Raw genomic sequence first — 15,027 nt, 5'->3', positions numbered from 1 at the left:
ATTTCATTTTGCATTCATTTGTCACTGTTAATATTATATATGCATTATTATATTTTATATATACACAACAGAAATGTACCATATATAGACCATTTCAGCAGTCATTTATTTAGGAATGGTTACGATTCCAAAATGGCCGACATATGTCTAAATGTGTGTGAATTCATTGATGTTCTTGTCACACAACTTAAGCTGACTTTTAAACTCAATTGACCATTTTGGAATCACATAAAAAGCATAGTAATAAAAGTACGTTAATTTTGTAGTATAAAATTTGCAGAAGTGATAGGAAAATGTTTGTTTTCACTAATCCCGGAGTTTAAAATATTGTTCAAATTGAGGTACACAAAGTTTTATTTTACTTTTCTAAAGAGGCATTGACACGCTTGCGCACAAAAGTACATGCAGCAGCAATATTTTTAAGTTTCCGTCTTACGTCCCGGAGGTACAGTCAGACAGGAGAGATGCGCAGAGGGTTAAACAAGTAGTTGCGTCACCAGAGGTACAGTCAGACAGGAGAGATGCGCAGAGGGTTAAACAAGTAGTTGCGTCACCAAGCGGAGGTACGTACACGCGTAGTACTTCCTTGTGACGAGTTGTTGGCGACCCCAGACGCATTACAACCGTTGTGTTTACCTTATTGGCCATACGTCCCCTTCCGCCAGTAGTCACGTAGGTGAAGAAAAAGTTCCAATTTGATTCCTTATTATTAATATTACTTTACGTTTTATTGCTCCGTACAAAAGAGAAGGAAGAAAGCGTGATCCGTATATACGTGACTCACCGAACGTGGGTTATGGCTTCGGGCTGTGAAAGAGTCCGAAATTAAGGTCCCGCCCAGCGCTGAAGTAGTTCCGGGAGCATAAATTCAGAGCCCGCTTTTTCAGACCGTCTTTCGGTTTCCAGTGGTGATCGTGGGAGCAAGTGTCATCGGCACGAGCAGGTAAACTGTCAGGCCATGTGGTCTTTTTGCCTCTTGCACCTAAGAGGCACGTATTTGGTGCCCAACTTATCTGCGTGTATTTCTTGCTTAAACTGGTATGTTGGTGGAATTTTTCTTCAAATCTGCTCGAGTAACGAGGGAGAATCGTGTTTTTGAATAGGTCCATTTTTTTCCAGTTAACCAGTAAACTTTTCAGTTAACTTAAATTGAAACTCAATAGTTGACCGTGCTGAAAAAAAAATATTTTGGTTGAGTCCCTAGTTCATCTTGACTGCGGATAATGAAAGTTGGGTTAAGATTTCAAAACGTAAAGTCCATGGTCTTTGTGCAGATCGCACCCAACTGAATACGGAGTATATTTTATCTTGGTGTAGGTTTACTTTATCACAAGTAAAGTTTTGTACTTTAGCCACAGATTTAGTAGTTGCACTGGTGAATTTAAACTTGATGAGAGAGAAAAGCAAGTGATAACGCAACTTAAAGCGCTTCTGGCCTGTCTTCCTACCCCCACCCTGGGGATCAATCATGAAACTGAATTTTTGTTGTAGTCTACAGACTACTAAAAGCGAGCCTGTATTTTCCATGAGCAAGTCACTAAGCACGTGTTGCTGTGCAGTGGCAGGCCCTTAGTAACGATTAACTTGCCACCTTATTTTGGGGTGTTGGAGTGGTTCTCAAACTGCCATATAGTGTTGTGGAGATTTTGGTAATGTTGACGCTAAATGTTTGATAAAGCATGCCGCACGTTTCAATTGGCCCTGGTTATGTGCGGCCAAACCTAGACACGTTTCAGAAGAGCGCTTTTGATAGCCCTCGTCACTTTAGCAAACTGCCAGTTTGTGTAGTCTTAGCTCGATTGATATGTGCAGGATGGGTTACAGCCCAGCTGGCATTGCTAGGCTGTCGTTCGCCCTGCAAGGGGGCTTTATTCCTAACATCCTTGCATGTCCTGCAACGGCAGGAAGGGACGCATGGTCTCAAAACGCTTTGCTCCTGCAGATATGGCGCCCATTAATTGTGATTGTGACCGGCTTATAAACGATCTTTTCTTTTTCTGCAGCAGTTAGTTGACATGTCTGCCATAGAACAGACCCGGCCCAGAAGCTGCCATTCCTCACAGCTGCAGGCAATATTGCACAGAACACGGAACGTTTCCCCGACTGCTGGGCAACAAGACTCCGCTGATTGTCGAGGTACACGATTTGTACTTAAAAGGGGACGTTTGATGGTCTACGCGGGTATAGTGACACGTGCAATGGTGGGGCTTGCCTAGTGGCCATTTTGTTTCTGTTTGGCACGATGGCCGTTTTACACCTTGATCATGCCATTGCTTTAAAAACTGAGTAAGCTTGCTCCCGTATGCTGGATTTCTGTGGGCTGTGATGGCCCTTTACAGAATGGCTGCCATTTTCCCTTAAGACTTTTAAGTGCTGTAAAGTTCCTCGTACTTTCCAGTCTTGATCTTGAGGGGTAGATCAAGGACCGCTCTCCACAGTGGATTACACGGTTGTAGTCCATCACTATATTGTGGCCGACACTTCTAGAAACGTAATTGGGAGTTGACATGTTTCTGCTGTAATCCAAATGTCTGTCAACTTGTACATTTTCTTTTTGATTCCCAAGGGTCCGTAGCAGAGGATCTTGTCTGGAGCCTGGAACATGAAGGCTAAGGAGTGCTGCTTTTGTATGCTGTGGCTTGAATACAGTCCTCAAGTACTGCAGGTAAACACTGCGCCCTTTTACGGGGTGGCACGAGAAATGCTGCCATACACCACTGGAGGACAAGGTGACATGATGTATTTTAACATCTTTCGGGACTGATAACGAGATGATGATAAAACTTACTGCTGATCATTTAAAACTGGCTCATATTGCCCGTGTCTTTGTTGAAACGCGGTTTTAATTGTGACTTTTTTTTTTCTCCCAAAGGGTTACATTTTCGGGCGAAATGGAACACGTTCATTCGATGGGTGAAAGCTGTGCAAATTCAGGTAATTACCTTATTTGTGAAAGGTTGGGGGTTGTTTGTATGTAGTTTGATACCCAGTTATGAATCGTAAACCACTACCTTCTATAGTGCACGGAGTGATCAGTGGCCGTGAATTAGCCTAATAATTGTGGGCTAGTTCAAGTTTGTCTTCACCCCACAATATTCGGATGGGGGCGTTTGTGGCACGCTTAACTATACTGTGGTGCAAATCGTGTGCTTGATTAAAGGCCGTAATTTGGTCTTTCACGGAAGCAGGGCAAAGTGAAATGATGGCTTTAACATCTTTCGGGACTGACAACCAGATGATGACTAAACTTAACGCTGATCTCTTTGGACTGCTTTCTCCCCTTCTCGGTAACGACTTATTGTGCGTGTCCTAACTAGGAGTGGGTACTTTATGACATCTTCTCGCGAGCAGTGCGTGTGAAGTGAAGAATACCTTGGTGTAGCTTTTCCTTGCCCACTGTCCACTCTGAGCACAACTAAGGCGTGCTAAACAATACTACAAGGTCGATGCACTGCCGACTGATGGGGGTCTTCAACAAAATTCATGTGACTTGAGCATTTCACCAATTTACTTTTTGTGTTTTTCTATAGGATTGCGATGAAGTCGAAAGAATGGGCCGCTCGTTCTGGGGAAGAACTTAGTCACAGCAGAATTGCAGGTAAATATCAAACAACCTCGACTGCCCCCTAAAAGATGACGTTCTGTAAAGTTACTTATACTTTGCAGACAGACTCTTAAGGGGTAGAGTAAAGACCACGCTCCACGGTGACGACACAGTTGTCGTTCATCACTATTTTGTGGCCAACACTGTTCAGTGAGCATAGTTTCCAGTGATTAAGACTGCCATGCTTGGTTAGGTTACTTCTCTGGGGTCGTGTTAGCCCCACAGGGGGAGCTATTGGGTTTACTTCATCTTGCAGCTTTTAACTCGTTCACATTTCCCCGAATACGCCATGTATCCGTTGGCATATGTTTTGACGCCTGCCCGTTTGTGATCATGGATGTTTCTTTTCCTCTGAAGGGTGCACTTTGTGACGCGTCTTGCGAATGCGAGGTTTGCTGTGGACTTGCGGACTCCAGTCGGTGAGTACTTGTAGTGCCTTCAAACTTCTGTAAGCGGTGGTCACCCCTAATTAAGTAGTGTGGTTGTGCACTTTTGCCCGGTCACTGCAGCCCGTGAAAGTACTGGCCTTGAATGCCGCAGTGGAAATGACTCTAGCCACCAATGTGCATTCCAAAGCTGAATGTCTCCAGAAGCTGGGGTTTGTTCCTCTGCCGCACGAGGGTGGATGAGATACTGTGGACTGCTCACTTCAATAGATGGGTTTTTTTTTTTTTTGTTTTTTTTTAAATGGCGATACAATAAAACTAGTTGAGCAGCTTAGTTTCCATCTCGCGAGCCTGTAAAATAATGCTTCTGTTCTGGTGGCTTAATATTCTTGTGTGCCGGAGATATACCTGCTGTGAACTATTCTAGGAGGATGCATTTCTGTTATACAGTCACACTTACGAGTCTGCCCTCTAGGTAACTACCGAGCAGTTTTGTTTTGAAAATTAGCACTTACAGCTGTAATTGTTGCCTCCATGGTGTATATCAGTTTGTACATCGAATGACCCATGCAGGATAAGTTACAGCCCAGCTGGAAGTGCTGTGTTGTCGTTCCCCCTGCACAAAGCAATTGTTTCCTACTATCCCTGCCTGTTGTAATGCACCGGCATGCAGGGACGCTTGGTCTCAAACACGTTTGCATACAACACAATGTACGACTTGGGTAGGAGCTGTAGTCCGTTTAGGACTTTAACTTGGGTGGCCAAGATCTGCGTCTGACCAAGCCACTTGCTGATAAATGAGCTTGATTGTACTCTACGCTATGTGTATAAATTATAATCCCGTCTAAAACGTATGCACTCGCGACCCTACCTCGGGCTTTAAAGGTCAAGCAGCGCTGTTGTATGCTCGCTCCATGGAGATTTCACAATTCGTTAGTAACAAACTTTTTTCCACCCACAGGAGTGAGGATGTTGGAGTGCACAAATTTAAGGTAGATATTTCATTTGAATAATCCGGCATGCCGTTGGGACTATTTCTTGGTTTCCGTTACTGGCTTATGCCTCATTTTATAAAATGGGTGGGATCGTTATCACGAGCACCTAAAAAATATCCTTATTGGGTGAAGCACACAACGTGTTTTCTCAAGAAGCTATTATGCTGTAGAACCATTGAGCCTGATTGCTTTTGTAGCTGTTGTAGCAAACCTAGAGCCTTTACCAGCACCTGTTAGAGTGGGGCACTTCATTTTATTTATATATGTGTGTGTGTGTATATATATATATATATATATATAGATAGATAGATAGTTATGGGTTCCTTCCTGTAAAAGCACCGTGCTAAAATTAACAACCAGGTTTACTCCTGGCTATTAATGATGCTAGCAGGGTACACACAGGAAGGAGAGTAAAAGCACCAGCCGCGGTGACTTGGATGGACCTCTTTCTTAATGTCCAGTGTCCATGTCTAAAGGTTGGTGCAACACATTGTGTACCCTTTGTGTAGCAAGAGAATGTGGTTGCCTTTATGTTAATCGCCTCGTTTTCTTTTAGGGTATGGCAACATTTGGACGTTCGCAGACCTTGGTAAGAGTCGCAGCTTATTTTACATATTACTTGCAGAATATCCTACTGGCTTAACTTTCTCGTGTCCTTGGGTCTACCTTGGCACTACTGCGTTGGCCCTCATTTAAGTGTCCTTTCTCCCGTTTGAGGTGCAGGATAAGTTACAATGTAGCTCCAAGTGCTACATTGTCGTTCCCCCTGCAAACATTAAATCAATTCATACTATCCCTGTCTGCTACGACTCCACAGCAGGCAGGGACGCTTGGTCTCGTACATGACAAGTTTAAATAGATGGCCATAACTTTAGCACTTACTGTAAACAGGTTGACCTTACTGTAATGGTGCATGATTTAAAATAGCAAATCAATTTCTTGTGGGGTATAAAAATGAGGGCCATGCTTTTAGCAGCTGTTTGGAGTCTGCAGTGCAATTTGAACTTTTGGTTTCTCTTGCAGCAGAATATGTGGCCTGGCACCCATCAACTGGAAGCACGCTTCTGATAAACTACATCTGCATATCCCCGGTGGAGGTGTCCCTTGATACAAGTGTCTGCATTGCTGTACTTATGCGGGGAGACTTTCTGAATTCGAGGCTGAGGGATGGAGGCCAGTAGGAACAGACTGGTTGTGCTAGTGTTTTAAAGTCTTGAATGACCATACAGACATTACAGTTGGCAGAACCAACCGGTAAAAATCAAACGTTGATTTTTCTATGCAAAGACTTAACTTGTTTTGGCGCGAGAGTTAGAGGCGGCATTAATCAGTATATATTTCCACACTCGAGTAATTTCTTCGACTTCAGCTGTGTTTCTGTAACAACATTGCCTGGTCATTAGAACATCCCACATCTTTCTAAAAGACTCGACTCTAAAATGTTCTCATCTGTACATGTCTAGCATTAACGTGCTCAGTTTAAATCTTCAATAAATCATTTAAGTGTACTTGTGTGAAATGTGATATTTTCAGTGTTCATATTGTTTCTGGTAATGAGTAGATATTGGAAGTCTAGAGAAGTTGTAAATCTTGCTTCTAGCTAAAGCAAAAAGTAGCTTGGATAGCGGAAGTATTTTCTCCCACCCCCTTGTTACAGCTGCAATAGTCTGCCATAGCACATGCAAAATCGCATAGGAAAGTCGGAGCAAACAATACATTGTTTTGCAGAGAACTGGTTGTTTTAAGGGTGTCTCACTGATTATTGCTGGGTATCTGCCCCATGACTGACATCTTTGCTAAGTGCCGTGCCGACACCGCCACCAATATTATGGAGCTCTATAGCAAATGGGAACCCGAGATTGGCTCTGTTGCAGCACTTCTGCCAAACTGCAGCTGCACTTATCAATGTCCTGATCCTGTCTGCTGGGGGTTGCGAGTCAGCACTCTGGCTATTGTGCAAACACTATGCACTCAAAGTAAAGGCCATTACCCACATATTCACTGCACTGGTTACAACGCTTCAGATATTGCTAACGTGTAAGTTCCTTTTAACACTCATAAGATGATAGCATAGTAATCAAATACTCTAGAAATATTCTGCAACTTGAGAATTAATTTTAAGTACTAGGTAGTTAATAGCGCTCCGTGAGAAACCAAAAATATGTAAAAGTTACCGTCGTGCCAAACCATGCACAATACATATCTTTAAATCAGACCTTAAACTAAACTGTAAACAGTATTTTGATGAACACTTAAGCTAAAAGCAAAACCACTTCAAGGGTGTGTGATTCAGGTTATAGAATTGTATTCAAAACACTTGCGGACTGATTCAACATAAGGTTGGGAAACCAACTCACCCAAGGTTGTGCAAGGGCGGGGTGCAAATATGTATTAAGTATCGCGGCCTGGGTACGAGCATTCCTAAAGTTGTATAGCGCACATAGGTCAGTACTCCAGCTATATTCACACAAAATAGCATTATTGCTTCAAGTTGGAGGTATCAATCTGGATTAAGCTGATACTTGTAAACAATATTGGTAACAGATTTGAGACACAAGGTTGAATCGCTGAAACTTGCAAGGTTGTGTAAGGGACGTGGAGTGAGAAACTCAAAGTTTACAGGCACGCAAAGATATACTAGGGGTATGGTAAAATCAGTGCTAGATTGGGTGTCGTTGACTCCCAAAGTATGCTAGACACTCGTACAAGGAGGTACAGGAGACAGTTTATCTAGTCCATGGGAAACACATCAGGAAACAAGATGTAGAGAAGTCTGATGGAAGCAAGTGGTAACAGACATGCAAGAACTATTGGAGCTTAATGTCAACTAACCTGGAATTGGGTTTTTACCCTGAGAAGCACTGTTTAGAAATATGAAGCAGTGGTTGCTGGAAGATTTTTGGGGGGGGGGGGGGGGGTGCGCAGAAATAAAGTGCACTGAACAAGAGTACAGAAGATCTAGGTGAGTGCAGGGATGTTGCTTGCATTGGACTTGTGCAGTTACTGGTACGAGGACAAGCACCAATGCAAGTTCTGAGGGGCTATTTATACAGGGAGCCAAGAGTGTTCCGTAAGAGTACAGGGAAAGCTTCCAAGGGAACCTGGGTAGAGTTGCATACAAATACTCTTGTCTTAATGAACAGATAAAAAATGGAATCCCAAATTCCTGATGGTACATCCTAATGGTTAATAAGTGGAGATGGGCGAATCCCAACAGGGCACACGACATTTGCAAGTGCAAACAAGATGGAACTTGCATAGCAGCACAACAGGCAGTTCAGCCCTAAAGAGGGTGGGGGTGTCATGGAGCTTCAAAGACAAAAAGGCACCACAGTAGAAGAAATGAGAGGTTGGTGAATAATAGCTGCTAAGCATAGGGCACAGGATTGAGAAATAAAGTGCACTGAACAAGAGTACAGAAGATCTAGGTGAGTGCAGGGATGTTGCTTGCATTGGACTTGTGCAGTTACTGGTACGAGGACAAGCACCAATGCAAGTTCTGAGGGGCTATTTATACAGGGAGCCAAGAGTGTTCCGTAAGAGTACAGGGAAAGCTTCCAAGGGAACCTGGGTAGAGTTGCATACAAATACTCCTGTCTTAATGAACAGATAAAAAATGGAATCCCAAATTCCTGATGGTACATCCTAATGGTTAATAAGTGGAGATGGGCGAATCCCAACAGGGCACACGACATTTGCAAGTGCAAACAAGATGGAACTTGCATAGCAGCACAACAGGCAGTTCAGCCCTAAAGAGGGTGGGGGTGTCATGGAGCTCCAAAGACAAAAAGGCACCACAGTAGAAGAAATGAGAGGTTGGTGAATAATAGCTGCTAAGCATAGGGCACAGGATTGAGTTGTTGCTTTTTTGGACCACACCATGGCTCAATTATGATATTCATGCAGTAGTATTTCATACTTTGAAGACTGGTGCCACCATTAAAATCAAACTTTCTGACTGTCACACTACCTGGTGGCATCTACTGCCACTCAACTTGCTAATTTGAGATGGGGCAGGGTGACCGATTTTGCTCAGGAATTTCATGACTGACTGAAACCCTGGTTTCTGGGGTTACTCTCGTTGCCTATGGACCCCATTGATTGTCTAGAAAAAAATCGCCCCAAATGTGTGAACTTTTTGCCCCCTCCGACTGTCCTGACATCTCATTTCCTGCTCTCTAACCAGTACCATTTTACTCAGCCATTTTTGAGGGCAGGGAGTTAAATTGGAGCGCCAATTTCTTAACAGAAGAGATCTGGCAATCACGTTGGTGATTAAAAACTAGCTTTTCCCACCTGGGTGGAAGCCTTGACCCGCGGTTGTAACCGAGAGCCACCAGCCAAATTCTGGGGATTATAGGGATCGGAGCAATAGTTGTTAATCTTAAATACTCCATCCCAGAATTACTGTAAAGTCAACATGAGCCAATCACGTGTATCCAGCCAGCCACCCCTGTTGCCTTACAGTGAAAACAAAGATCAGGGCAACTGGACACCAGCCGGGACAAGGCTTGCGGGGTGCAATAGAATCATTTAATAAAGAATATCATGCAATGCCAATCTCACCTGAGTACAGTAAAAGTTAGATCTTTTCCCAGCACTCCCTTGACAGGTTGAGGCCCTCTTGCTGGCCCCAATTTCTCACTACCTTTTCCCAGAGATCAGTCTAATCCTGCTCAAGAAGTAATTTAAATGCACCACCTCGCCTTCTCCCGGGAGCTCCACCAGTTAGGTAACTACTGCCTGTGCATTAATGATTGAATTGATGTCTAAACCCCTCAGCCTGTGGAGCATGATACTATAAGATCTCCCTAAGAAAAAAATAATTTTGAACGACCATCTGAATATTTGAGTTTCCCAGTTATCATTAAAACAAAAATCCCCAATTTTACTCAATCCTGCATAATCCCATCTCCTTACTATTCCTAAATCGACCTGAAAGCCTCAGAGCGCAAGGTAAAGAAATGCAAGTATGGGATTGAATATCTTCTACAAAGATTTGCTTTCCTTTTAAAGAGCCATTGAAGAATCTTGTATCAAACTTTTTGAGGCAATTTCACCCTCAGTGCAGGACTCGTAATATCGCAGTCCCTGCAAATTAATTCTCAAAAATCTTAGGGAAATTGACCGCCCAAAGATTGGTCAACTTTGAAATTAGTCAAATACTGTGCAAAAAAGGCAAAATAGTCTTTAAAATGTGGTGGTGCTACCCCCCTCCCCCGCCTTCTCTATAGGCATAGAATGTACTTATTGCAGCAGATGCCTTCTGGTTTTGCCAAATGAATGAGCCAAACAGACTTAACTTCTTAAAAAATAGAGACGTTAATATGCAAGGAATGGCTGAGAACAAAAGGTTAAATAATTGAAGTATTGACCTTTTGATCTGTGCAATTCGTCCAAGTATAGAGGGGGGAAGAGAACCCCCAGCGTGCAAGCTGGGCCTGAGTTTTCAGGGGAAGAGGAACATAGTTGAGATCATACAGATGTATTTCCGATTAATAATTACTCCCGTCATGCTCCACGGCTAGCCATCGCAGAGGGTGGACGGCGCTGTAGCACGGACACGCTATGCGACAGTCTCTTTCCTGACCACAGAGAACATCGCCGAGCCGATGTTGCTGAGGGGGAGGCAGACGCTTCTTTCAGCCTGCCGTAAGACTTGCCAGAACTCGTAAATGGTCTGAATTTTCTCAGAATGCTTTACTTTTTCTTGAAACGGAGTTGCCACCAGAGAAGATTTCAGGTGTTCGATCTGCCCGGCCTCTGTGGGAGTAGCCCAGAATGATCTCACCTCCCACTGAGCTCTACCAGAAAATGAAATACTTGCTGCACGGTATGTCAATGTTTTCATAATATGAGAATATAACCGGGCTTTACGTGAACCAATCTTTATCAGATCGTAAGATTTGACTGACTGGCCCAGCTCTTCAGGGGCACAAGCCATGGTGAGAATCGTTTGCCACCCGTAAACGCCAAGGCAAGACCCCAAGCGTTATTGAAGATCTGCTTGTCATCAACTGGAAGATTCCCACATTTCACGGACTGTCCCATCTCTGGGAGATTTTCTTTTTTTTTTTTCTTCTTCCACGGCCCCACTCATTTCATATGGAACCTCTCTCACTAATTTGCCCCAGCCCTGTCTGCATTTTTAGACGCACCGCCCGGTCGAGCCGTCTCGATATTTCTGTTGGCGCTATATAAAACTTTTTGGACAGATACCCTCTGCTCTGGTGCTGCAGAAAGCACCTCGTGAGCACTAGAGTGAAACAGCCTGACAAGAAGGCTGGGGGAGCAGTTTCATCACACGGTGAAGGCAGGAAGAGCTCTGAGGGAAGTGCTAGTTTGTGGACTCTGAATAGCTGACACAAACTCAGCCCGGTGTTTGCAGCACAAGCTCATTTCTATCTGCCCGGGAGCTTCACGTCCCCGTTCCTCTTTTCAGAAATGTAATCACTTTCTTGTGTGGGCGGACGGTGCTTGCAGTGAATTGGGAGTTATCTACGAGAGGAGCCAAGACTCGCATAGAGGGAACAGGAGGCGAGGCAGGGATCACCGAGACCTAAACAGAGATGACAGGCTCGCGTGTTTTTTTCCTTTTTGGGCAGATGAAGAAGGTGCCCAATTGAAAAGAGGGAAAAAAGATAAAAAAAATTAAAGTGAAGAAAGGAAGGGGAAAAAAACTGACTGCTTTCAGGGCTTTATCTGCTCAGGGTGTTCAGTACTCCTAAATTATTTGCTAAAGGATACTAAACCTGTCACACAGTGTCTCTAGTGGGATTTGGTATGCGTCAAGTACTTCTCAGGCAGAGCCAGAGCTATCTTTGCAGGAGGGCAAGGAGGGAAAAAACAATGTGTCGGTCCCTCCATCAGTTTCAGGGCAAAGGGCACGCTGCTTCAAAGACTCAAGGTGGGAAAACAAAGCGCCTTACTCCCTCCGATAACCACAGACATTTAGACTCTCCTCCAAGTGCTCCCTCCCCGCTAACTACGGACTCATCTCTTAGCATTATCCAGCCTCACAATTCGTTGACTTCGACGGATCTGCGCCTTCACTCTGATTTTTTTTTTTTTTAGCTGAGGTTGCCAGAGAACCGGACTCAGTCCCAGACTCAGACCAGGATTCAGACTCTAATCCAGAATCGGCCAATAAACTGTGCTCACTTCAGGATCGGTCAATGCCTACCGTGAATTCGGAGTCTAACGCAGTAAGTTTCAGGGCACAGGCTCTGCATTTAAGCTGCTGTTTACTGGAGGAGTAGGGGGCAAAATATGTTATCTCTTCGTTAACCAATAACTTTCTCTGCCCCTCAGGTGGACAGTCCCTCTTCTAGTGCACTTCATGATCCAGTCAATGTCTTGGGAAATATTGTTCTAACAGGCCACCATGAACGCCATCTTAAATGGGCCTCCTCAGATGGCTCAAGATCAGTGGAACTTACAAGCTCGGCATCCATCTCAAGAATATGGAGATAAGGTAGCTGCTGGCACTCCTTCAGAAAACTTGCTCCTTCAAATTCTATCTGAACTTAGAACTCTTAAAATTTCACAAGAAGCAAATCAGAAAACGGAATCACAATTAAATCTAATTTCTGGTAATATACAGCAATTTAGCTCATGTATTAAAGAGGTGGAGCAGCGAGTGTTCAATCTGGAAGGTTCACACTCTTCTTTGGCTCTGACAGCGGCAAAATGTCAAGCAGATCTGGTAGACCTGCGGATTCGGCTAGATGGTGTTGAAAAACGTTCACGCAGGTCTAATTTGAGATTCACTCAGATCCCTGAAGGACGTGAATATGGGCAGACTGTTACAGATTTAATTACTGATCTTGTTTTAAATCATGTTCTCTCAGAACCGAAGGATAAACATTTAGATCTCACTATTATGCGGGCCCTTCAGTACAGCCACCCAACGCAAAATATCCTCGAACTGTACTCGTCAATTTCGGCGACTCGCATGAAGGGACGGATTCTACAGCAAGCAATTAAGAATAAAACTCACCAGATTTGCGGCGATTATGCTTTTAAAATCTTCTCGGATATGTCGGTGGCTGCTGCGTATCGGAGGAGAGAATTGAAGGGGATGATCCCCGCATTTCAGAAAGCTGGGGCCCCGGCAGCACCACTCCAACAATCTGAATTACACGTTTTTTTTCAGGGTCACTCCAACTTGGTCCACACAGTGGATGTCGCTAAGACTCTTGCACTCGATTCAGAACTCTGATGGATCAGGGCAAAGGGGACGGGGAGATCGGGGGAAATTTCCAAAGATTCTCAACCTTCCCTTCTCATTTGAAGGGTAGATGTTGTAGAGCATAGCACATCATTAGGACATTTACATTGCAGTCCCCTTGGCAGTTTATGGCATTTAGGGTGCCATGCCAAGGCACCCAACTAGGGAAGAAGGGGGTCAGGGGTGGCTCTGGAGTGCCCAGACAGGAGGGCCCCAGGTGCTGGCCACCCAAGGGGTGGGATAGGGGTATAGGGGGATGGGATGGGGTAAGGGGTACAAGACCCTTCTTTACCATACTAAAATATAGCTATGCACAATGTGGAATGATTAACTTTACACTCTGGATGACACCATTCAATACAGGCCAAGGTTTACGCGCTCTGATGGTTTTGATTACTTAATATTTAGGCAATTCTTTATAAGAATTCAATGGTAAAGTTAAATTCCTCACTAAAAATAGTTTCTTGGAATGTTAACGGGTTAAATAATCGGAGAAAAAGGTCTGCAATTGAGGAGATGGTAAATGCTCTAAACCCTTCTGTCATCGTGTTACAAGAAACTCATCCTTGCTAAAAAAAAGTAGCGGGCTTCAATATGTTTAAAAACTCTGTTGCTTTTAAGGTTGGTGCCGCTGCTCCAGTCGCTCACAGAGGTGTCTAGCTAAGAATCTTGGTGCTCGGGCACTTGATTCTTTTTAGTGACCCCGAAGGGCGATAGTGCTGGGTACACTGCCTAATCGCTACAGAGAGATTTATTTTTGTCAGTTTTTATGCACCTCTGACAGATGATCTGGCCCCTTATGTGGAACTGTTTTAATCCCTTTTGCAGCTTCCAGGCAAAATCATTATTGGCGGTGTAGGAAGTTGGCTCTGTATGTACTATTTCAAAGTAAGAAATAGCATGCACAGAGTCCAAGGGTTCCCCTTAGAGGTAAGATAGTGGCAAAAAGAGAATTCTAATGCTCTATTTTTGTGGTAGTATGGTCGAGCAGTAGGCTTATCAGAGGAGTAGTGTTAAGCATTTGTTGTATACACACACAGGCAATAAATGAGGAACTTACACTCAGAGACAATTCCAGGCCAATAGGTTTTTGTATAGAAAAATATATTTCCTTAGTTTATTTTAAGAACCACAGGTTCAAGATTTACAAGTAATACTTCAAACAAAAGTCCACACAAAAAGTACACCATCAGAGGCACGGGGGCAGCCGGGTGCAGTGTGCAAACAGGTGTCGGGTTCACAATAGGATTCAATGGGAGACCAAAGGGTCTCTTCAGCGATGCAGGCAGGCAAGGGGGGGGGGGGGCGCTCCTCGGGGTAGCCACCACCTGGGCAAGGGTGAGGGCCACCTGGGGGTCACTCCTGCACTGGAGGTCGGATCCTTCAGGTCCTGGGGAATGCGGGTGCAGTGTCTTTGCCAGGTGTCGGGTCTTTGAAGCAGGCAGTCGCGGTCAGGGGGAGCCTCGGGATTCCCTCTGCAGGTGTCGCTGTAGGGGCTCAGGGGGGTCAACTCTGGCTACTCACGGTCTCGTAGTCGCCGGGGAGTCCTCCCTGTGGTGTTTGTTCTCCACAAGTTGAGCCGGGGGCGTCGGGTGCAGAGTGCAAAGTCTCTTCACGCTTCCGGACTGAAACGTGTATTGTTTCAAAGTTGCTTCTTTGTTGCAAAGTTGCAGTCTTTGGGGAACGGAGCCGCTGTCCTCTGGAGTTCTTGGTCCTTCTAGATGCAGGGTAGTCCTCTGAGGCTTCAGAGGTTGCTGGACCCTGGGAACGCGTCGCTGGAGCAGTGTCTTTAGAAGTGGGGAGACAGGCCGG

At 44.5% G+C, this 15,027-nt stretch overlaps 1 long non-coding RNA gene and 5 other non-coding genes across 7 annotated transcripts; all 6 read left to right on the top strand.

Moving 5' to 3' along the window:
- Window positions 1–800: 800 nt before the first annotated feature.
- LOC138265419 (uncharacterized) lies at window positions 801–6,493 on the top strand. 2 transcript variants are annotated; one of them, XR_011199363.1, is made up of 9 exons: window positions 801–943; window positions 2,004–2,136; window positions 2,567–2,665; window positions 2,873–2,934; window positions 3,531–3,598; window positions 3,962–4,023; window positions 4,952–4,982; window positions 5,542–5,574; window positions 6,009–6,493. It is a non-coding gene; the product is annotated as an uncharacterized lncRNA (long non-coding RNA). The 2 variants fall into 2 exon arrangements; XR_011199364.1 differs by having other exon boundaries at window positions 834–943; window positions 2,007–2,136.
- On the top strand, window positions 2,728–2,800 carry LOC138266785 (small nucleolar RNA SNORD2). Its single transcript, XR_011199704.1, has one exon. It is a non-coding gene; the product is annotated as a small nucleolar RNA SNORD2 (small nucleolar RNA).
- LOC138266788 (small nucleolar RNA SNORD2) lies at window positions 3,193–3,264 on the top strand. Its single transcript, XR_011199706.1, has one exon. It is a non-coding gene; the product is annotated as a small nucleolar RNA SNORD2 (small nucleolar RNA).
- Window positions 4,558–4,683, top strand: LOC138266762 (small nucleolar RNA SNORA63). Its single transcript, XR_011199688.1, has one exon. It is a non-coding gene; the product is annotated as a small nucleolar RNA SNORA63 (small nucleolar RNA).
- LOC138266782 (small nucleolar RNA SNORA81) lies at window positions 5,307–5,476 on the top strand. The gene has a single exon (XR_011199702.1). It is a non-coding gene; the product is annotated as a small nucleolar RNA SNORA81 (small nucleolar RNA).
- LOC138266760 (small nucleolar RNA SNORA63) lies at window positions 5,703–5,829 on the top strand. The gene has a single exon (XR_011199686.1). It is a non-coding gene; the product is annotated as a small nucleolar RNA SNORA63 (small nucleolar RNA).
- Window positions 6,494–15,027: the final 8,534 nt, after the last annotated feature.

Source organism: Pleurodeles waltl, chromosome 11, assembly GCF_031143425.1.
Source record: "Pleurodeles waltl isolate 20211129_DDA chromosome 11, aPleWal1.hap1.20221129, whole genome shotgun sequence".
In the NCBI taxonomy this organism is placed as follows: domain Eukaryota; kingdom Metazoa; phylum Chordata; class Amphibia; order Caudata; family Salamandridae; genus Pleurodeles; species Pleurodeles waltl.
Note: the sequence above shows the minus strand (reverse complement) of the source record. Positions and strands in the feature narration are given on the sequence as shown.